The sequence below is a fragment of the Triticum dicoccoides genome, chromosome 2B, assembly GCF_002162155.2.
Source record: "Triticum dicoccoides isolate Atlit2015 ecotype Zavitan chromosome 2B, WEW_v2.0, whole genome shotgun sequence".
Lineage (NCBI taxonomy): Eukaryota > Viridiplantae > Streptophyta > Magnoliopsida > Poales > Poaceae > Triticum > Triticum dicoccoides.
In genome coordinates this window covers 258,865,168-258,877,911 of record NC_041383.1, presented here as the reverse complement: position 1 = coordinate 258,877,911, position 12,744 = coordinate 258,865,168, and positions in this window count along the sequence as shown.

The following is a 12,744-nucleotide window of genomic DNA, read 5'->3' as shown; positions in this document are numbered from 1 at the left end:
CGCCCCTCCCACCCCATCTCACCTAACTTGGAGAGGTGGGGGCGCCTCCCCTAGGGCAGCCGCCCCTCCCGGCTTGGGGGCAAGTTTCCTAGGGGTGGGGGCGCCCATACCCATCCAGAGTTTCCCCTGTGGCCGCCGCCCCTCCCCTAGGGAAACCCTAGGGCACCTCCTACTCCACCCTTCCCCCTATATATAGTGAGGGAGAGAGAGGGCAGTCGCACCCTTCCCCTGGAGCAGCCCCTCCCTCCTAAAACACTTCCTCCTCCTCTGTAGAGCTTGGCGAAGCCCTGCAGAAAATCCACAAGCTCCACCACCACGCCGTCGTGCTACCGGAGCTCTCCCTCAACTTCTCCTCTCCCCTTGCTGGATCAAGAAGGAGATACATCCCCGGGCTGTACATGTGTTCAACGTGGAGGCACTGTCCGTTTGACTCCACGTAGATCGGATCTTCCACGATTTGAATCGCCGCGAGTACGACTCCATCAACCGTGTTCTTGTAACGCTTCCGCTTAGCGATCTTCAAGGGTATGAAGATGCAGTCCCTTCTCTCTCTCGTTGCTAGCATCTCCTAGATTGATCTTGGTGACACGTAGGAAAATTTTGAATTATTGCTACGTTCCCCAACATTGGCATCATGAGCTAGGTCTATGCGTAGATTCTATGCACGAGTAGAACACAAGTAGTTGTGGGCGATTGTTTGTTCAATTTGCTTACCGTTACTAGTCTTATCTTGACTCGACGGCATTGTGGGATGAAGCGGCCCGGACCGACCTTACACGTACGCTTACGTGAGACAGGTTCCACCGACTGACATGCACTTGATGCATAAGGTGGCTAGCGGGTGTCTGTCTCTCCCACTTTAGTCGAATCAGATTCAATGAAAAGGGTCCTTATGAAGGGTAAATAGCAATTGGCATATCACCGTTGTGGCTTATGCGTAGGTAAGAAACGTTCTTGCTAGAAACCCATAGTAGCCACGTAAAACATGCTAGAGGACGTCTAACTTGTTTTTGTAGGGTATGCTATGTGATGTGATATGGCCAAAAGGATGTGATGAATGGTATATGTGATGTATGAGATTGATCATGTTCTTGTAATAGGAATCACGACTTGCATATCAATGAGTAAACCAGTAGGAGCCATAGGAGTTGTATTAATTTATTCTATGACCTACGTGTCAATGAGATTGCCATGTAATTACTTTACTTTATTGCTAATAGTTAGCCATGGTAGTAGAAGTAATAGTTGGCGAGACAACTTCATGAAGACACGATGATGGAGATCATGGTGTCATGCCGGTGATGATGGTGATTATGCCGCGCCTCGAAGATGAAGATCAAAGGCGCAAGATGATATTGGCCATATCATGTCACTTTATGATTTGCATGTGATGTTTGTCATGTTTACATCTTATTTGCATAGAATGACGGTAGCATAGATAAGATGATCCCTCACTAAAATTTCAAGAAAGTGTTCCCCTTAATGTGCACCGTTGTGAAAGTTCGTTGTTTCGAAGCACCACGTGATGATCGGGTGTGATGGATTCTAATGTTCGCATACAATGGGTGTAAGCCAGATTTACACACGCAAAACACTTAGGTTGACTTGACGAGCCTAGCATGTACAGACATGGCCTCGGAACACGAGAGACCGAACGGTCGAACATGAGTCGTATGGTAGATACGATTAACATGGAGATGTTCACCGTTGATGACTAGTCCATCTCACGTGATGAACGGACACGGCCTAGTCGATTCGGATCATGTATCACTTAGATGACTAGAGGGATGTCTATGTAAGTGGGAGTTCACTAAATAATTGATTAGATGAACTTAATTATCATGAACATAGTCAAAAGGTCTTTGCAAATTATGTTGTAGCTTGTCCTTTAGTTCTACTATTTTAGATATGTTCCTAGAGAAAATTTTATTTGAAAGTTGACATTAGCAATTGTGTGGACTGGGTCCATATACTGAGGATTGTCCTCATTGCCGCGTAGAAGGATTATGTCCTTAATGCACCGCTCGGTGTGCTGAACCTCGAGCGTCGTTTGTGGATGTTGCAAACATCTGACATACACGTTTTGATGACTACGTGATAGTTTAGTGTGTAATACTAAACGGTTTAGAATTGAGGTGCCAAAGACGTTTTTGAAACGTCGCAGAACATATGAGATGTTAAGGACTGAAATTGGGGTTTCATGCTCGTGCTCACGTCAAGAGGTATGAGACCTCTGACAAGTTTCTTAAGCCTGCAAACGAAGGGAGAAGAGCTCAATTGTTGAGCATGTGCTCAGATTGTCTGAATACTACAATCGCTTGAATCGAGTGGGAGTTAATCTTCCAGATGAGATAGTAATGGTTCTCCAAAGTCACTGCCACCATGCTACTAGAGCTTCGTGATGAACTATAACATATCAGGGATAGATATGATGATCCTTGAGCTATTCGCGATGTTTGACACCGCGAAAGTAGAAATCAAGTAGGAGCATCAATTGTTGATGGTTAGTAAAACCACTAGTTTCAACAAGGGCAAGAAGGAATACTTCATGAAACGGAAAATCAGTTGCTGCTCTAGTGAAGAAACCCAAGGTTGAACCCAAACCCGAGACTATGTGCTTCTGTAATGAGGGGAACGGTCACTGAAGCAGAATTATCCCTAGATACTTGGTAGATGAGAAGGCTGGCAAGGTCGACAAAAGTATATTGGATATACCTTATATTAATGTGTACTTTACTAGTACTCCTAGTAGCACCAGGGTATTAGATACCGGTTTGGTTGCTAAGTGTTAGTAACTCGAAATAAAAAGCTACGGAATAAACGGAGACTAGCTAAAGGTGAGATGACAATAACGTGTTGGAAGTGTTTCCAAGGTTGATGTGATCAAAGATCGCACGCTCCCTCTACCATCGGGATTGTTGCTAAACCTAAATAATAATTATTTGGTGTTTGTGTTGAGCATAGACATGATTGGATTATGTTTATCGCAATACGTTTATTCATTTAAGGAGAATAGTGGTTACTCTGTTTATTTGAATAATACCTTCAATGGTCTTACACCTAAAATGAATGGTTTATTGAATCTCGGTCGTAGTGATACACATGTTCATGCCAAAAGATATAAGATAGTAATGATAATACCACCTACTTGTGGCACTACAATTTGAGTCATATTGGTATAAAATGCATGAAGAAGCTCCATGTTGATGGATCTTTAGACTCACTCGTTTTTGAAAAGTTTGAGACATGCGAACCATGTCTATTGGTATATACGCATGAAGAAACTCCATGCAGATGGATCATTTGGACTCACTTGATTTTGAATCACTTGAGACATGCAAATCATACCACTACAAAAAAAATACACTTCCGTGATGATACGTGTTTGTCATAGTAGGTCGCGTTTTTTGTCATGCATGTACATCCATGACGATTTTATGACAGAATCAAGATAGTCATACCTGTGCTGTCGTAGAAGTGTTCCATGACATTACCAAAATTATCATCACGGAAGTGTCCACTTCCATGACGATAAATCACTCGTCACATAAGTGCTTTCGTCAAGGGTGACCGACACGTGGCATCCACCGTAACGGAACGCCATTAAGCTACCGGGTCCGGTTTTGGATCCGATAACCCGTTAACAGCCCCGACCAATGGGGATTTTCCATGTGTAAAATCATCATTGGCTGGAGGAAACATGTGTCGGCTCACCGTTGGGACAGATGTCATCCACTCATTGGACCGAAGGCGCCTATGATACGGCAACACGTGGCATGGCCCAACAGAGGCCCATTCCTATGAAAAGGCCGGCCCGTTTGACTTGGTCAAAAGGTGGCGGACCGGCCCACGAAAAGCCTCTTAACGGCCTGTTCGCATATAGCCCATTTATAGCCCGCTAACCCAGGGCCCATTATGACCTCTCCGAATTAGGCCCCGTAGCGTCATCTGGGCCGTCCAATATGATTCCAGCCCGTTTTAACTTCCGGCCCATGTGTGGCCCATGACTTCTTTCGGCCCATATGAGGCCCTTTGTAACTCTTGGCCCATTAACAGCCCGTGGGCTAACTGGCCCATAATGAACAGTGTACCACTTTCTACCCATTAACGGCCCGTTATTCCATTGGCCAGTTTCCAGCCAAGTTATCTTTCGGCCTTCTGAGGGCCCATTTATTCTAGGGCTCATTTGCAGCATTCGGTTACTTACGGCCCGTTACTATCATTTTCTGCTTGTGGGCCAAATTCAGCCTGTCATTACAGTCGGCCCGTTTGTGGACCGTTAATCTGTTGGGCCATTTTCATAGCATCACCAAATACAGCCTATTAACGGCCTGTTATGGTCAGCCCGTAAAACGTATGTTTTCCACTCTAGCCCGTCTACGGCCCATTAAAGGCCCGTACAAGGCCCATAGATGAGTCGGCCCGTACAAGCCCATGGATCCTACGAGACATAGAAGGCCCATGGATCTGACGGCCCATTAAAGGCCCATGGATACGACGGCCCATAGAAGGCCATGGATCGTCTGTCCCGTAGATGGCCCATGGATAGTACAGCCGTGGAGGGCCATGGTCACTACAATGTTTGGGCGAGTTGGCCCACGTTCGAACGATATAGCATATTCAAAGAATTATCCTACTCTATACTATCACCTCTAAAAAACATACACTATACAACAAAGAGACCAAGGCATAGAAACGTAGAATAATCCTACACTATACAATAAAGAAATTACAGTCGATTATACCCACTGGGCATTATGGTTCGGCACAGGTGCTAATAAAACATACACAAACTGCAAATTACATACACTCGGCAAATACAACTCATACATCATGGACGCGCATCAACTTAACTCCATTTGAACTATAATCTCTTGAGAAAATAGGATTGGCCGAATTCAGATAGCACAAATTTCAGTCTGCAAAATCTCCAATTCCTTTGTGGTTACCTCAGTGTCTTGTTTCATTTTTTTGACTCCTGCATCTAATACATGCATGTCCAGTCTCAACTTGTTGATCGTATGTTGACAATCATGTACACGTTGTCTTGCCACCTCTAGTTTATGCTCGAGAACATCAGCACACTCCAATTCCAATCCATAATCATTCGGTAACGGCCATGCCGCACTACTCGCAGATCTTTGTGTTGATGTCACTTCATCGTGAAATGTTTCTGTAAGTACACATGACTAGGGAAAAAATATAGTTACAATAGTGAAGAGAGCAAGACACTATTTTTTACTACATGGCAAAACAGGACTAACAATAATGTTACACGTCATGAAGCATAAGCAGGTGATATTTTGAAATTATAAAAAAGATATTATGTGCATCATGCATACAGAAATCTCTCTTAGCTCACCAGAGGAGCATGATGTTGGGGCCCGATCCAAAACACAGACAAGTTACAAATTTAGACACCACGTTGCGTATAAGTAAGCAAGCATTTGGCCATTCTGTAGCTCAATTATAGTCTTAGGGAGCATAATGAACAGCAGAGGGTTTCATACAAACATACTACAACAAGCAAAACTATGCAATCATTAGCCTAGTATAAACTAGATTGTGAGCCTCATGCAATAATAGGTGGTTAATAGACTCCAAAGCTCCAAGCACACTTCGGCCGAGTAATTAAATGGTAAGGCCTTTAATTATGTCAACTAATAGTTATACAAGTACCCAACATCAGGCATGATTCTTTGGGCATCTCATTAACTGAGAACAAATAAAGCAATTGAAAAGAGCAAATTAACTATGCCTGAAACAAACAAGGAATTGAACTGTTGAGTTGCATACAGTGACTTACCTTAACAGGTTGAAGAGGCTCAGCACAACTCCTACTTCTCTTGCAAGGCTCCTTCCTAACATCTTGTACTTGGAAATCCTCAATCTTATCTTCATTGCACCCCCTCTGCAAGGTGACACAAACTAGTTACTCGTCTCCTTGGAAGATAAATATGCATACTTTTCAGTCTGTGAACACAAAAGGATGATATTATAACAAAACAACACCACATAATGAAACATGCTACATCTCTTGCACTTGCACACAATGAAATGAGCATTTACTATGTCTGCACTATGTAAAAACTAGGCATACCTTCAAACTGGATCTTCAGGTACTCTTGGAGAGCCTACTTTAGTGTACAGCCAAACCTTTATGTCACCTATGAGTTAGACAAGGCCCCACTACAGCAGCCCTTAGTGTTTAAATCGTTGACAAGCTCTGTTAAAGTGTTAGGTCAAGAACAACAAGTAATCAAAGCAAACAGTCCTAGTATGACTGGCTGATGCAAACAAGCAATTGAACAGATGTGTGAGCAAATCTTACATATCAAGAAAAGAAGCAAAGAAGGAGGCTTAAAGACCATCACTTGACTGACCATATTTAAGGGGCATTTAAACATCATGTGCAACGTATGAACTAACATAAACATTGCATATTCCAGATTCTACAATGGAATGCACATGTATTAGGTTATGCCATGTATGATGATGCCTAAATGTACACTATAGCAGGCAGGAGTGATTCATCATTGCACGCACAATTGAATTATAGGTTAAGGGCCAGTTCGATTCCGCCTTTTCAGGGCTTAGTGTCAAAATAAGCCATAAAAGATGTAAAGAAGTCATTTTTGAGTTATGGGCTTGGGCTTAACTAATTTCGCTTTGGAGGGGGGTGTTTTGGGTAGAACCTCACTAAAAATTGAAGGGAAGGGGAATAGTCAAATGACTCTGTTGTCTACCTATATTACACTCAAAATGCAACTGCCGATGCCCGTGTCACACCTGACCCTCAAGTAAAAACAAACACGCAAGAGTTCATTGCCCCGCCCGCTTGCATCTCCTCTCCCCTTTCCCTCTACCTCGATCCCCTGCCTGCAGCACTAGGGTTCCTCCAGCGAGCCATCACCACTGGTCCCATCTGGCCTGGTACTCGACGATGCTATGTCCAGCTAGGCTACATGGCCGGCGGGTAGGGGCAAATCTCCCTGGCTTCTCCTCCCTCTGGTGCCGCCCCTCATTCTCATGGTCTCAAGCAGCTGCTCCATTGTGGTTCGTCCAACGCACTACTCCAGCAGGCGCTGCACAACTATGGCTGATGCCACACTGCAGTAGAAGGCACCTTATTCCCCCTTCCCTCCTCCTAGGCCATGGCCTTGATGTGCTGTTTAAGGATGAGCTCATCCAACAAGGTGAGGATCTCCTCTGATATTTTGCCAAATTTTCATTCTGATCCACTATACGATGAATTGCTATGAGCTGCTTCTGCTGCTGCTATATGATGCATTGCTATGAGCTGCTCCTGCTGCTGCTATATGATGAATTGCTATGAGCTACTGCTGCTGCTATATGATGAATTGCTATGAGTTGTTGTTGCTGCTATATGATGAGTTGCTATAAGCTGCTCCTGCTGATGCTATATGATGAATTGCTATGAGCTAGTCTTGCTGCTGCTATATGATGCATTGCTATGAGCTGCTCCTGCTGCTGCTATATGATGAATTGCTATGAGCTGCTCCTGCTGCTGCTATATGATGAATTGCTATGAGCTGCTCGTGCTGCTGCTATATGATGAATTGCTATGAGCTGCTGCTAGTATATGATGAATTGCACACTGCTGCTGTTGTATGATGAGTTGCTATGAGCTGCTGCTGCTGCTATATGATGCTTTCAGGTGGTGCTGCTATATGATAATAACCAACCACTTGGACCATCGAATTTCAATAAATAATTGTTCTTCATTTAAATGTGGGTCATGCATTCTTCGTTTAAATTAGGCAATGGGATCTCTACGGAAAACATTAACCAAAGTAGATTGTGCCAAGTAGATGGTATCTTTGTATTTGCATTTTGAGCAAATAGTGATGGTTTGTTTTCCTATCATATTAATTACTACACTAGGTTCAATTTGTGATGTTTGCAAGTCAAATTAATTTTCATATGGGCAGCAAAATGAAAAAGAATAATGCAATCTAGACTTTCCACTGATCATACCAAAGATAAGCTGAAAACGGAATGAAAAGAACTGGTTGGCTTATTACATGGAGCTTATATTCACAGGTGCTTATTTTCTTAGGATAACTCGTAATAATTGTCCCTAAGAAACTTGGCTAATAGAGCTGACATACAAATAACATGTCACGATGATTGCAATGGAGGAGTGACGTACCATAGCACACTGTATAGGCTCACCATTACCTCTCCTTTTTTGCGATGTTCCATGAAATTGCCACATACATCTTGTACTTTTTCATTGTGGAACCCTATCTGCAAGTTGACATGGCTACACTACAAGAAATATGTCAACTAGTGACCTTCTGTCAGTGACCCTGGAAGAATTGGTCATAGATCTAGGACCATTTCAGACCACTTGGTCAAAAGCTGTTCGGGGGGCTCCAAACCCTAAACTATAATGACCATTTTGGTCAGAAAGGTCGTAATTCCTTACACGAAATGGTCATAAAGCAGATAGCACTGGTCCGCTGCCTTATTTCTAGCTGATCATGACCAATATAGATGGTCATAACCTTGTAAATTGTGGTGGGTTGCTATCACTAGGCGCCACCTCATCAGTTTTGCCTATGTGTCATGTCCATGTGGCAGTTTTTGCCCTGGGTTGTGAAGCAACCTATATTTCTATCATTCCAAAATTCCCAAAAAAATCTCATAAATTCTTTGGGTCATATCTTCGGAAAATATGTAAAAAACCTTCCTTGCCTAGTTCAAAAATAATTCAAAAATATTCATTTTCCTATTTTGTTTAGAAAAACACTTTGTGAAGGAAGTACCACTTTGGCATGTCCAAATGGTATCCATTTTCTACAGTGCTTTCCTATTACCAAATAACCATCCTTCACCAAATGCCAGCTCAATCCATTCATTATATTGAGCCCAGCTTCAACATTCGTATTTATGTCCAGTGTGGTACTTTGCAAAGCAAGTACCACCCAGGCTCCTCCTTTTGAGCTAAAAATTTGTAAAGATGGTCTTCTTAGTAACTGATCATCCTCAGCCAAAACTCACGCCCATTAGCCATGTGAATTTCCCGTACCACTAATCAAACACTTGGCTGCTTATTCATGTTTGAGCATCGATCGGTCTCCTCGTGAGAATCTTATGTTGTGATTTTATTCCTAGCACCTACCTGGGGAGTGCCCAACCCACTAGACATGCCTAGGCCTCCCAGAACACATGGCAACGCCAAGGTCACGCGGTGACCACGCGGCGACCATGCGAGTTTACGCGCTCTAGAGTTGGGGCCCTCGGCCACCATCCAAATCTCGACGTATCTCCACAAACCATGTATTTATGATTAAATAGGTACTTATGTAACTAGAAATGATTTTTGGAAAAAATAAATAGCAAACTATGAGGCAGTTGCAGTTCAAATTTGACCCGCTTCCTACTGAATCGATGGGAATTTGTCTTTTTCACCAGAGGTAGATCAAAACTTTTGACACCCAACCATTTTGTCAATTGTGCATTAAATATGGCCTAGTATTTTAGAAAATTTATTTGGTCCAATTTTGCAACAAATATATGGTAGGTCCTTCACAAAAAAAAACTCATTTTGGGCACTCAGAAAATGGAAAATGAATTTTCCGTGCAAAGAAAATGAAAACTCCCTTAGGCAACACTGTTTGGAATTCCAAGATGCACCCTTGTGCACAATATGAGATCATTTGAACGAACTAGGCCATGAATGTGGCCATAAGATTGATCATTTGGCTTGAAAGCCATGAATCTTCATGCATGATAGCTCATTTCTGAGAACACTTTTTAAATTAATTTTCGTATTACAAGTTTATTGTTTTTCCTGGAAACCTGGTCACATATAATGACACAATGCGAAGGTTTTCCAATTTTTTGAATTTTTTGAATTTTTTATGCCCGTTTCAAAATGCGGTCAAAACGACGGGCATGACCGTTCCTAGCTAGTGGTTGAATCTTGGAAAATTTTTGATGTTTCTCTCATTAAATAGATACTTATGTACCTAGAAATGATTTTTGGAAAAAATAAATATCAAACTATGAGGCAGCTACAGTTCAAATTTGACCCGCTTCCAACTAAATCGGCAGAAATTTGTCTTTTTCACGTGAGGTGGATCAAAACTTTTTACACCCAACCATTTTGTCAATTGTGCATTAAATATGCCCTAGTATTTTATAAAAATGATTCGGTGCAATTTTGCAACAAATATATGGTAGGTCCTTCACAAAAAAAACTCATTTCGGGCACTCAAAAAATGGAAAATGAAAATTTTGTCCAAAGAAAATGAAAACTCCCTTAGGCAACATTGTTTGGAATTCCAAAATGCACCCTTGCGCACAATATGAGATCATTTGAACAAACTATGCCATGAATGTGGCCATAAGATTGATCATTTGGCTTGAAAAGCCATGAATCTTCACGCATGATAGCTCATTTCTGAGAACACTTTTTTAAAATAATTGTCGTATTACAAGTTTATTATTTTTTCTGGCAACTTGGTCACATATAATGACACAATGCGAAGGTTTTCCAATTATTTGATATTTTTTGAATTTTTTATGCCCGTTTCAAAATGCGGTCAGAATGGCGGGCTTGACCGTTCCTAGCTAGTGGTTGAATCTTGGAATTTTTTTGGTGTTTCTCTGATTAAATAGATACTTATGTGCCTAGAAATAATTTTTGGAAAAAACAAAGAGCAAACTACGAGGGAGCTGTAGTTCAAATTTGACCCGCTTCCACCTGAATCGGCAGAAATTTATCTTTTTCACAAGAGGTGGATCAAAAAACTTTACACCCAACCATTTTGTTAATTGTGCATTAAATATGTCCTAGTATTTTATAAAAATGATTTGGTGCAATTTTGCAACAAATATATGGGAGGTCCTTCACACAAAAAACTTATTTCGGGCACTCGAAAAATGGAAAATCAAATTTTTGTCCAAAGAAAATGAAAACTCCCTTAGGCAACATTGTTTGGAATTCCAACATGCACCCTTGTGCACAATATGAGATCATTTGAACAAACTATGCCATGAATGTGGCCATAAGATTGATCATTTGGCTTGAAAAGCCATGAATCTTCACGCATGATAGCTCATTTCTGAGAACACTTTTCTAAAATAATTGTCGTATTACAAGTTTATTATTTTTTTGGCAACTTGGTCACATATGATGACACAATGTGAAGGTTTTCCAAATTTTTGATTTTTTTGAATTTTTTATGCCTGTTTCAAAATGCGGTCAAAACGGCGGGCTTGACCGTTCCTAGTTAGTGGTTGAATCTTGGATTTTTTTGGTGTTTCTCTTATTAAATAGATACTTATGTACCTATAAATGATTCTTGGAAAAAATAAAGAGCAAACTATGAGGCAGCTGGAGTTCAAATTTGACTCGCTTCCAACTGAATCGACAGAAATTTGTCTTTTTCACGAGAGGTGGATCAAAACTTTTTACACCCAACCATTTGGTCAATTGTGCATTAAATATGTCCTAGTATTTTAGAAAATTGATTTGGTGCAATTTTGCAACAAATATATGGTAGGTCCTTCACAAAAAAACTCATTTCGGGCACTCGAAAAATGAAAAATGAATTTTCCGTGCAAAGAAAATGAAAACTACCTTAGGCAACATTGTTTGGAATTCCAAGATGCACCATTGTGCATAATATGAGATCATTTGAACAAACTATGCCATGAATGTGGCCATAAGATTGATCATTTGGCATGAAAGCCATGAATCTTCACGCATGATAGCTCATTTTTGAGAACACTTTTTTAAAATAATTGTCGTATTACAAGTTTATTAGTTTTCCTGGAAACTTGGTCACATATAATGACACAATGCGGAGGTTTTCCAATTTTTTGATTTTTTGAATTATTTATGCCTGTTTCAAAATGCTGTCAAATCGGCGGGCATGACCGTTCCTATCTAGTGGTTGAATCTTGTTTTTTTGTGTTTATATGATTAAATAGATACTTATGTACCTAGAAATGATTTTTGGAAAAAATAAAGACTAAACTATGAGGCAGCTGTGGTTCAAATTTGACCCGTTTCCTACTAAATCGGCGGAAATTTGTCTTTTTCACCAGAGGTGGAACAAAGCTTTTAGCACCCAACCATTTGGTCAACTAAACATTAAATATGACCTAAGATTTTATAAAATTGATGTGTTAGAAATTTGCAACAAATATTTGCTAGGTTCTTCATGAAAAATCATTTTGGGCACTCGAAAAATAATTCTCTTACAAAAAACTTATTTCTAAGAACACTTTTTTATGATATTTGCATTATTCGAAGTTTATTATTCTTACTGAAAAGTAGGTCACACTTGGTGACACAATGCAAAGCTTTTTGATTTCTATTTGTTTTTATAAATTTCCTAGGCCGTCAAATAGCAGACATGATTTAACATCTTATTTTCAATCAATTATGACCAATTTAAATGGTCTTAAAATCATCAAAGGGGTACTGCGTTTTGATTGGTCCAAAACAATCTCATGCGGATCATGGATTAGCACCATCGGATGCGCACGGATCTAATAGCAGCCCACACCCCCCCCATCACACTCGCCCCCTCCCTCTCATCCTCGTCCACCCATGAAACCCTAGCTCACTTTTATCACCATCGTCGTTGCCGCTCCTGCTCCCTTTTCCTCTGTCGCCGCCTGTCTCCTCCCATTGTACTCCTCCTCCCTCGTCCTTGTCTCATCGCTACCGCCAGCCCCTCCCCGTCCCCAGCCTCCTTCCAC